Source organism: Lagopus leucura, unplaced genomic scaffold (genome assembly GCF_019238085.1).
Source record: "Lagopus leucura isolate 7727_CA_CO unplaced genomic scaffold, USGS_WTPT01 Super-Scaffold_100001, whole genome shotgun sequence".
Lineage (NCBI taxonomy): Eukaryota > Metazoa > Chordata > Aves > Galliformes > Phasianidae > Lagopus > Lagopus leucura.
Genome location: NW_024962262.1, coordinates 58,011,280 through 58,022,633, shown reverse-complemented (window position 1 = coordinate 58,022,633; position 11,354 = coordinate 58,011,280).

Sequence of the window (11,354 nt, the reverse complement as noted above, 5' to 3'; positions counted from 1 at the left end):
CTTATCAACAGCATGGTTCAGACTAAAAATTACCCATCTAATTTTCATTGACTGTGCTTTGTGTTACAACAAAGCATGAAAATATTACCAAGGAAGTAGCTGGAAGCTGTATTTGATTTCTATTTTGTAAATATACCATCTCGTGAGGATAAGGAAACACTAGTTATTGTGCTAGGAGTTCAGTAAATCTCATTGGTGATTTTTCCAAATAAGTTTGAAAAATATTTGTCAGATGTTGACAGAGCTTCTTTTTCTTGGGCAGGAGACAGCTAACTAATCATAGAAAGACTGTTTTCTTCAAGATGGGTGGCACCTCCCTGCCATTCTATGATCATGTACAGAAACCCATTATTTGGGTGAAATACAACTTTCCTGAGAATGTAGAAGTTTTTCTGTGTTGCAGTGTCCACTACTATGCCACAGCTGTAAGTCTTTACCCTCTCAAAACTTCCAGTACTGTCTGCTTCAGAGAAAAGTGAAGCAGATCTCAATAATTTCACAGTATCCTGGTTAGTGGAAAGTGTTGGTATTTTTTTTTTTTCCAAGCTACGAACAGCTATTTTAAGTACAGACTCTTTCAGCTTTAAAGCAGGATCTTCAGCTATAGATGCTCACCAACCATAAATCTTTGTCCCAAGTGTATTTGGCAGAAATGTCTTGAAAATATTACTGATGAGCAGTGTAAACCCAAAAGATTTTCTTTGATTGTTCCCAATCTGTTGATCCACTTTTCAGTTTTATTATCCATGTTATGAAAGGCAGAAATGTGGACTCAGAAATGTTGATGAAATGAATCTCACAGAATGATAGAATATCCTGAGGTGGAACTGACCCATAAGGATCATTGAGTCCAACAGACATCAAACTAATTAGAAGTTGACTTCAAGCTATCATTCATACTTAGTATTCTTGTTATTGTGATCCAAAACAGAACAAAGTTAATACCATTTTCATCAGCCCTATCTTTATTTGTAAACCAAAATAAGCAGTCTTCATATCTGTTCTGCCTAGTAAAGAATGCATTTCCATGACTCAAAGCATTTTTACAGTCCTTTTTGTCTTTACTGTATCTTTTCTCACGCCACTAAGCTCTTGTTCATAAGCGTATCTTTCCTCATCATCTTCATTCTGAATTCATATATTTGTTTTCTGGCTTTAAGAATATGACTTTTAATTTCCTCCTTGAGCAGTATACCTCTTCAACAGCAGCCATTTTAGTGATCCTGTCTCACTGTCAGATGTGTGTTTCTCTAACTCACTAGGCTGCTGTGTTTGGGTCCCCCACTCCACATCTGCACTCTTCAGTGATCTCTTGCACTGGAGGATGGCCCTGGTGTTTGTAGAGACATTGCCCCTCAACACCTGCACCCTGCAGGGAGGCTTGCATACTCCTCGGCTGCCTTGCTGTCCTTTCAAGTACAGCTGGAGCTACCCCCTTCAAGTACAGCTGGAGCATTTTGCCATGCTAGATGTTCTCCAGGCATTCTAACTTGGCACCATAAAAGGTCCACATTTCTGTCTCCTGTCTGGTCTCTGGTTTAAGTAGATTCCAAGAAAGCCTTCACTAGGTCTCAGAATTCCACATCGTTTATTCCCATCCCTGAGTTTCTTCTGTCCAGTTGAATCTCCCACTCTTAAAGTGAAATTAGAAAGGGAGGAAAATGCTAAGTTGCTCCAACAGTGGTCATATTGCAGGAGCTGAATCTTCCCAAATCAGCCTTGAAGCGTGGACATCCTCCCTACCCGTGCAGATGCAGACTTAGAGGTTGGATGTTCATCCCTGCTCTTGTGATGGGACGTGCTTGTGCCTCTTTGTATGGTGGTACTGGGAATTATCTCTTCCCTACTCCATTTTTCACCAGGGAGCTACAGCCTGGTCAACATCCATCTCAGAGCATTCTGCTTTTGGACTTCTGCTCACCACTGATATTAGAATTTAATATTGTGCTGACCACGTGCAAATTCTTGTGAAAACTGCCCAACACTTTCAATCTCAATTCTGGCCTCTCTCTCCTGCAGCACAACTTTGCTGTTGGCACTTATCAGCCCTCTGATCTTTATTGGGTGAAAACCACTGGTTGTGCCCCAGAAAGTCGTTAGGGCATGACTGGCTATTTGGACTGATACTAATGAAATGAAACATGTTCATGGACTTTACAGAAAAATCAGGCTGCCCTGTATGCTGGGCTGACAGTTTATGATGTCGTTGAATTTTTTTTTTTTTCCAAGAAATTAATAATTAGTACAAGCCAATTGCTCCTCTTTGCTGTTTTTGTTTTTTGTTTATTTTTAATTTTATTTTTCTTCAAGAGGTGTATACTTTGTTATTGTCAAATACAGATTATTCTACAAAGAACTTCTGCCCAATTTGATTTCTATTTCTTGAAAATGCCTTTAACCTTAGATTTCATAACATTTGCAGAAACTCTTGATGCACATTGCAAGTGAAGGGGAAACTGTATCAGTTTTGGAATTGAAAAATCAGGAACTGAGGAAGAAAACATAATTTGCATATTCAGCTGTGAATAACACGTGGGAGATGGGGAGAGATGAATTGGCAGGGCATGTCATTCTAGAATTTCAACAAGTAACACATTAGTCAGCAAACCATTGCAACTAATGGTTGCATATTAACCAGCAATGGATAAAGTCTCGCATGTGCAGGGGATTTCCTTTTCATCTTACTTTTAATTGAATTAGACTTATGTTTAAAGAGCTTTTCTTCATGTCAATTTGAGCAAAACTATTGTAAATGCAAAAACCCAGCATACAGTCAGTCTAGCAATTTTTGACAGTACCTTGTCTGCGATATCCTGCAAATATGACTTCCCAGAATCACAAGCACTAACTTGGCTCACTCTCATTCAAGCACAAAATTGAGGTCTGAGAAATAAAATTATGTTCCAGCTATGTAAAAACTAAGAAAACAAGAAAAGTGAATTTGGTATTTATAGTAACAAGGGATTTAAATACTTCTAACTGTAAGATGTACCAGACTCTGTGGTAACTAGGAATTGGATAAAAATGAGACTCCCAAGCCACCCCTTGAGGGTAAGGCAGGGTTTGGACTGGGTTTAAACCCATGTTTTACTGAAACAATCCAATGGACTAATATGGAGGGTTCTACAGTTTCATCCTTTCTCTCACATGTAGAGGTTCAGCGGAAAAGATCTGAAGACAGAGAAAGAAAAAGAAGTCTTCTAACCTTTAATATCTTTTCAGGCCTGGAGGCCATGGCTACTTCATCTGAACTCCTCCATAACACAAGCCGCAGAACCTCACCCAGCAATTGCGCTAATCCAGACTGAGCCCTGGGCTATGGCACGCTTTACAAAACCTGGAGGCACTGAGAGCTTCCCACCTCACCTCTTCACTGCTGCTGCCACCCTAGGCCAGGAGATAAAGAGGATGGGAGGCTACTTTGTCTTTTACATGCATTCATTCTTGTCCAGAGCCTGGAGCTGCCAATGTGACCATCTGAGGTGATGATGGAGGTGCTACATGGCCAAGGCTAGTGGTGTTTATATCTCAGATTGTAGTAAACCAAACTTTTAAAAAATAAGAGGATACATAAGATGAGTAATGACAAAAATTTCTATACCAAGTTTTGTTCTTTTGGCATGTCGGTGAATTATGCCGCATCCTACAGATATTCAGCCATGTATTATTTTACCTGTTGTTTGCTAAGAGTGGTTTGTTGTGGTAGATGATTCATTCTTCTACCAGGTCCACCTGTTAGCTATAGAGGTTAATGTACTGTAGCAACATAGAAATTAGACAGGATGGGAAGGGAGGGAGATTTAGAGAATTCCAGAGAAAACTTGTTATAACTTCTGCTGTCTGGTCTAGGAGTCTTTGTGGGTAAAAAGTGTTGTGTGTTTTGTTTCTTTTTTTTTCTCTTAGGAAGAATTTAAGGCTGCACAGGCCTTATGACTTACTAATTTTATGACGCCCACATCATTCTTTACCAACTTCACTAACGTTAATTCCAACTTTTTTTTTTTACCTAGGGTAGTGAGGAACTTGTATTATACTTTGTATTCCGAAAGAAATAGTGTATGAACTTCCTAAGTCCCAGAGAAAGGTATTTGAGAGCTAAGATGCTAAAAATATTCGCTTTTTACACTTTGCTTACAACTGATGCTGTACTGCAACAATAATGAACAAATGGTTATTAATGATCATAAGCTTGAGGTATGTGTAAAGACTCTGGCTTTTTCCATGATTTTTGTGCCTTTTCTCACTGATTTCCTGTCAAGGACCAGTCAACCCCAAATATCCAAGTGAGCTAAAATTAACGAGAAAGATAAATTAAATTTGATACTAGTGCTTTCAGTGTTATTAGGTCTACATCAAGGCATATATCTGTGGAACAGTGTCCTGAATAATTACAGTTAGAAAGGAACAGATTTTTGGGTCAAAGTTTGTAAAGGCTTCAGTGAAAAGTTTCCACAGAAACAATGCCAAATAACACCAGTTTGTTTCCAAAAGCAGTTTCTCATAGGCTATTGCTTTAGATAGAAGAAATTCCATTATGAACTTGGTGTTGTTTTTTTTGGCTAGAAGTTAGAGCTTTCCAGTTCTGCCCCGAAGCATTTCCCATCCACCCACTATGGGCAGGCTTGGTAGCAAGGCAAACAGCTGCTCTATCAAGGGTCCACAGACAGCTGCTTGTCTGACATTCATTAAAGCCTTTGAGCTGATGTGACTCATTCTCTGCTGAAAATTTCCCTGTCTGCTTTTCAGTCATTGTTCGTGGAAAATAAGTACCTAGGCTTTTCATGCTTGTAGCAGCTTGGGAACAAATATGTTTTTACCATTGCTCATGAAATCTCATTAGGGATATAATTATTATTATTTTTGGATGTGGCTCCGGTATAACAGCTAAAAAGGCTTATGCTAACCTTGAGATATTTTAACAGATAGTACTCTTTTGCCACCAGCCCTGATGTGGGATAAAGGGGACAACTCCAAGACTTTTTGTGGAGTGGCAGGTTAGGATCAGCTTTGGAGGAGGTCAGTTATGGCTTGCTGTGTATGGAAGATGGGGGAAAGGGAGATCCAGCTGGTCCTACCGTACACCTCGGCCTTTGAACTTCAGCCTTGGTAAGCTTTGCACCCTGTATATCGGTCTCCAGAGATGTTTCCCTTCTGCCCCAACATCAGATATGAAGTGGCCACATTGGATGGGTCACCAAGAGAAGCTTGTACATTCATCACTGTACTCAGTTCATAATCCTTTGGTAGGGATACTCTACTTTCTACAAAATCAGCTTTGTCAATCAGCATTAGTCAATAACCTTTTCCAGAAGAAAATGTCATCACCTGCTGTGCTAGTGATATGCTGAAAGGAACAGAATCACATGACAGTTCTACAGACATTTTCCCTCTTTGACTTTATTGTCCAAGCAGTTGAATTGGTAATGTAGATTTCTGCAGGACGTATTTGGAAGCCCACGGAAGGCTCAGTTAACAAGAAATTAAACAAGAATTAAAAGATCACAGTCTTTATTGTGAAAGTCCATTAATTGCTTTTTTCAGTAGTGACAAGGGGCTGTAACTTTGGGGCATCATTGAAAAGCCCTGGGAGGCTGGCTGTGTGAGAATAGCTGGAGCATGCTGGCCATTCCCATTAGAGGCAGAAGAGTGAGCAGATCTGTCACACTGGTGAAATTTCTAGAGGTAACCTCCAACAAGTCCTGGAAGGCAGCCTTTCTGTGACTGTGGGTGGAAGAGCTTATTGCAATGCAATGTGTTAATGAGCAATGAGCATCTAACCCCAGTAGGGCTGGAGAAGAGAAGCAGTAGAGCAGAGGAGCATCTGAATTAGGTACTCCAACCCATGAGCTCTTGTCGCCTTCTCGTCTGCTTTGCTGACACTCCTCAGCTTTTATTGCTATTGTGTCCTGGTACTGCATAGATAGTGGGAAGAGAGAGAAACTGAAAGGAGGCATAGAAATTGGCTTGGCTTGATAAGACCCACTGTGGGCCTTTGGGCTTGGAAAGATGAGATATTGGTTGGCAGACTTTGTGTTGGGAAATATTCCTGGGTGGATCTGAATGGGACCTGACACCATGAGCGCTGCTTAACAGGACCAACTCTCCTGTGGCATTAAACTTGCTTTTATTATATTTGGATTTTCTCCAGCATGATCATCTGTTAATCTTATCATGGAAGTGGTGGAAAACTGTCATGTCACCATTATTATTTTTAAAATGGAAATTGTTGTTCTCAGAAAGTGAATGTATTTGGGAATTATTTTGCTTTCTTCGGAAATGGCTATTGTTCACTAGAAAGTTCATGAACCTAAAAGGTTTGATGGCAAGTGACAGAACTGCCATTGTTTTTCAAAATTAATTATCAGAAGATAGAAAAGAGGGGAAGAAAGAAACTGAATTCTTCTTTATGCCTGGATTTGGATTGCATTTAAACTTACTATTGGACAAGACCACCTTGCAGTTGGCGAAATTCTACTAGGCTATGTTAAAAAAACCAACACAGCTCTCAAGCACTATGTTGAGGTTTTTACTGTAATTACACCTACTGTCTGCTTACCGGTGTGTACTAGCCTCGTGAGAACACACTAATAAGCTGGTATGATTGATAATCTACAGTTATAACCCACAAGACAAGCGAAACAAAATCCTGGCTTGGAATGGCTTGGAATCACTATGATTTGGGGGGAAAAAAAAAAAAGCTTTCAGAGTTTGGATTCTTTTTGCGTGGTCTGTAGTGCACTCGTTTTAAAGCCGGTTCAGAAAGCAGTGCCAAGATTTATTTTGCAGCACAAAAAAACTTACGTAGGTGTTCACTGAGAGATATTTGGCACCAGATGGTGAAAAATGGAGTGTTACTGCTTGTCTCTCTGTGGGGAGGATGCTCTAATCCCCTCCTTTCCACAAAGAAGATACAACAAACTCATGCTAAGTTTGTTCTGCTCTCTGAGATACTGTGGTGCTTCCAAACATCTGCGATGAATTAAAATACAAACACAGGTGCTCGTGATACCAAGACATATTTGCTACTTCTTTCAGGATTTGTTGGCTTTGATTTAGATGGTAATTTCTGAGACTTTCTTATTAAGTAAAACTACCAGCTTGCATAATATAAAAACTGCTTGCAGAAGTCAGTGTGGTCCCCAACCAGGCTGATGGGATGTTTGCCAAGGGAAGTTTCTGTGAGGGTGTGATGAAGAAAATATGAAAACTTGACATGCTCAAAACAAACGTGAAAAAAGGACAGCCCCTGCAAGAGGAAAGAAAAGAAGGGATACAAGAACTGAATGATATTATGAATTTCATCAAGGGAGGACCTCTTCACCCTGTGCCCATTTGGAGACTTCACGGCAGCTCTGCAAAGAAAACTCAGGTGCTGCTGGAAACAACACTGGTGATTTAGTACCCCTGAGGACAAATTTAACTACTGTGATTTAAAACATGACTGTCTCTGATGTTTGCCTTGCACATTGGCTAGAAATTAATGCCTCGAAGGGGAGGCAACAGAATGTAACAGATGCTATTGTTTCTGTGCTCAAGTTTACAGGCTGGAATAGAAAACTGCTTTTACTGGGTTTTGAGCTAATATAATGGATCATATACTGAACAACTCAGGCCTCAGTTTGTGGACATGGCTTCCAACCCTAAGGGTGTGGGTAACCTATGCTGAAAGTGGGGAATGAGGCAGGCAGGAACAGATTGTGCCTCTGCAGCTGTATCTGCCAGAGGAGGATCAGAACCCTCCCTCTGATGTGTAGGTACTCCAGAGGTGAGGTTTGGAGGCTCAGGCATTGCACAACATGGGGCTGTCGTTGGCTATGAATTCAACCATGCTCCTAAGGTGGGTTCTGGCTAATCACACGTACACACATCAGCTTCTTGTTCAGAGTCAGCGAAGGCTGATTCTCAAGACTCAGTTCATGTCCCTTCAAAGCAGAGATCTAAAATAGGTCAGATGAATCATGATCTTAAAATGCATATTTATCTTCAGTAGCTCTTAAGCAAAGCTAGGATATCTGACTATGAATCTAAACTGAACAAGTATCTTGCTTTGTGCCCAGTTTTCCAAATATCTTCTATATTTCTACGGTTTGTATCCTCAGAAACCAATGCTGAATTTGCACGCCAAGACAGACCTACCAGCTGTGCATTTTCACTGATGTAGCAAATATTAACTTTAATGATACAAAAAACTCATTGTACATGCCCAGAATTGTAAACAAGAATAAAGTCTTTTCTGTGATGATTAATGTGGAAAATTTAAAAATTGATTAACAAGGGGGAGAAGAAATAAGGACAATAGAACACTTAAATGACTTGCTGTCAGCAGCTCGCATCTTTTAAGGAGAAAAAAAAAAGATTCACTTTACAACATACTCTGTAAACATAAAAAGTGATATTGAGTGTCAAATGCTCAGCTTCACAATGCACTTTTATGCATTTGTTGCATTTGAATTATGATGCAGTGATTTCTGTAGCTAGATTTTTATGTAGAACTTGGAGCTGTAGAGCTATTTAAATGGAAAATAGCATTATAATGACTAAAAGCTCTGTGTTGTGTAAGCTGTTTCAGGTCTGTATTTGACGTTGTGTGCTGTTTGTCTTGGGATTCAGGTTGACACTGAAACGTGTTTCTTTGTTGGAGAATTTTATGCATACATCTTAAAAAGATTTGAAACTGAGGTGGTTAAATCAGTCAAAGCTTTCTTACATTGCCTTGGTGCCCAGCACGGCTCTGTAGACCCTACAGAAACAGCTTAATTTGGGGATACGTAGCTTGCTCCAAAAGTAATGCCTCCTATTTATTTCCATGGACATGTTCACATGCTGATTTCTTGGCTGGCCATTCAGTAGGGGGAAACTGCAACAAAGAGAAAAGAATGCAGTTTTGCAATTGTGAATAGAAGCAGAGATTCTTTGTCTTTTACGCTGTTCTCTATATTACTAATTCAGCCTTTTAGTCATTCTATTTCTACTACAAACTCAAGTGGCAGAATTTAAAGCTAGACTCTTCATAACTGTTTCTGCTATTTCTGTTTCTTGTGAATGTAGGTGGCACAGAAAATCTCTGCAGGTGAGATCTGGCCACACACGAATTATTTGAGATGTGTACGCACTGGAGAGAGCCTGTGATGAGACACCACACAGGACAAGGAGGAAGAGACAGGAATCTGCATTTTCATGAATAAAAAGAATATTTATGGACTTTTGCAGGACTCTTCTCACACTGCCCTAACCACACTAAGACTGCTGCACAAGACAGTAATTGTGGAGGGGACAGGCGGGGCTCAGGGGACATCAAACTCTGTAGCAAGCAGTGCTTTGTAATGTAAGACATTTCCAGGCTGGAACAAAGACAGGGAGATTCATCACAGGAACTTAAGATGCCCTGTCTAAGCAAAGGCTTCGGGACAGCCCAGGGAATAGGAGTGGTGGTCCAAAGGAGAAATATTATGATCCAAAGGAGAAATCTTGCCCCTAAGATGACATTTCAGAGTGTAGTCCTACAGCCCAGAATGGAGACCCATTTCTGAGGAATGGGTATTGTAGCTGGATCCTGCAGTGTGGCTTTGCCCAGGCCTCTGCCTCTTCGGTGCTGTCAGAAGACAAGCATGATCAAACTAGAAGCTTCTTTTATAAGACCTGCATCTATCTGCAAAATGAAATACCAATACACATGAATCAGGACCAGTTTGTTGTGGGGACCTCAGAAGGCTCTTTCATAAAGGATTATGGAGGCAGGAATAGATAGAGGCTTCCTGCAACTGTGGGGAGTGTTGCAGGCTCATCATTCCTGCTGGGTGGTATCTGGGGTCGCATCAGCTTCAAGAAAGAGCAAACTGCAGCTCCTCCTTCAAGGCAGAGGTTAATACAAGAAATCATGATCAAATATGTGCAACTAATATCATATTATTCAAATGATCAGCAGATCAGAGGGTCAAATGACCCAAGTCTCTCTGTCCATGTATTATTGGGGACTAAAATGGATCATTCAGTCTTGTAGGCTCCTTACTAGTGTTGAATTTAAAGGTCACAGATTATGCTTATTCACTTACAAGCCAGACTCAGAAGCCAGGAGAGCATTGGGCAGGAACAAGCCTGGAAAGGACAGACTTCTCCTTATTCACGTTTCATTGGCAGTTGTGAACCAGCATGTGCCCAAGTTGTCTTCACAGGCTCCCCATGACAGGGCTTGTGGATGATGCTCATGCTGTTCAAGTCTTCAAGTAGAAATGCTTTTTTTTTTTTAAAGATTAAATAAAAACCTCAGAATTATTCCAAATCTCTTGCATGTGCTAGAAATGAAGCCCTACTTCTTGGTATTAGCCCAGTTAGACTTTGGTTTATCAAAGTATCACAGAATATTTGGATTGACAGGAAGGGACCTCAAAGCCCACCCAGCCCCAACCCCTGCCATGGACAGGGCTGCCCCCACCAGCTCAGCTGCCCAGGGCCCCATCCAACCTGGCCCTGAGCGCCTCCAGGGATGGGGCACCACAGTTTCTCTGGGCAGCTGTGCCAGCGCCTCACCAACCTCTGGGTAAAGAATTTCATCCTAACATCTAGCGTAAATCTCCCCTCTTTTAGTTTAAAGCCATTCCCCTTTGTCCTATCTCTGGTAATTTGGATCTTCGGATACACACATGCAACTTCTGCTCTCCTAGACCAATTTTATCAACATGAGTGAGATTTTCATGTAGAAGTTCTGCCTACTTTCACTTGTGCACAAATGAACATATACTCAGGGGCAGCAAAAGGAATTTGGACTTGTACATTGTACTCATTTGAACAAGAAAACTGTGCAAGCAGAGGTGATCCATGAGATCAGGATTTATGCATGCAGACCCAGAGAAATAAAATGGAGGTCCTCTGGAAAATCAGTTGCCATTTGTTGATGGGTAGCTTTGTGATTCTGGTTTTAGACCAAGAAATTGGTTTAAAATAAAAGGACAGCGGTCAGATATGAAACCCTTTTGCGACTGCACCGGGGAAACGTTTGAAACGGGGAGGAAGAAATCAGCCCGCTCAGCACTATGCTTTCCACGACACAGAAACAATGAGGAGCTTCCAGTGGAGAGCGTGGCTCGGTGAACAACATGTGGTTCCAATATTCGCACGGCACGTGGTGACCACCGCCGCGCGGCAGGAATTCGGTTCTCACTCCTTGCGGGGGTCCCGGCTGCTGATGGGCTCACACGGGGCACTGCTGAGGGAGAAGAAAGCCCAGTACGGTGCCTGCAAACGGCTCGCCTGGGAGTGGTGCGGATCGCACCGGTGTCTCCCTGAGTTTTCTTTGCAAATCCCCCGCAGGCAGAGTTTGCTCAACTAGTTGAACTGGCTCTTTCTCTCCCCCCCCC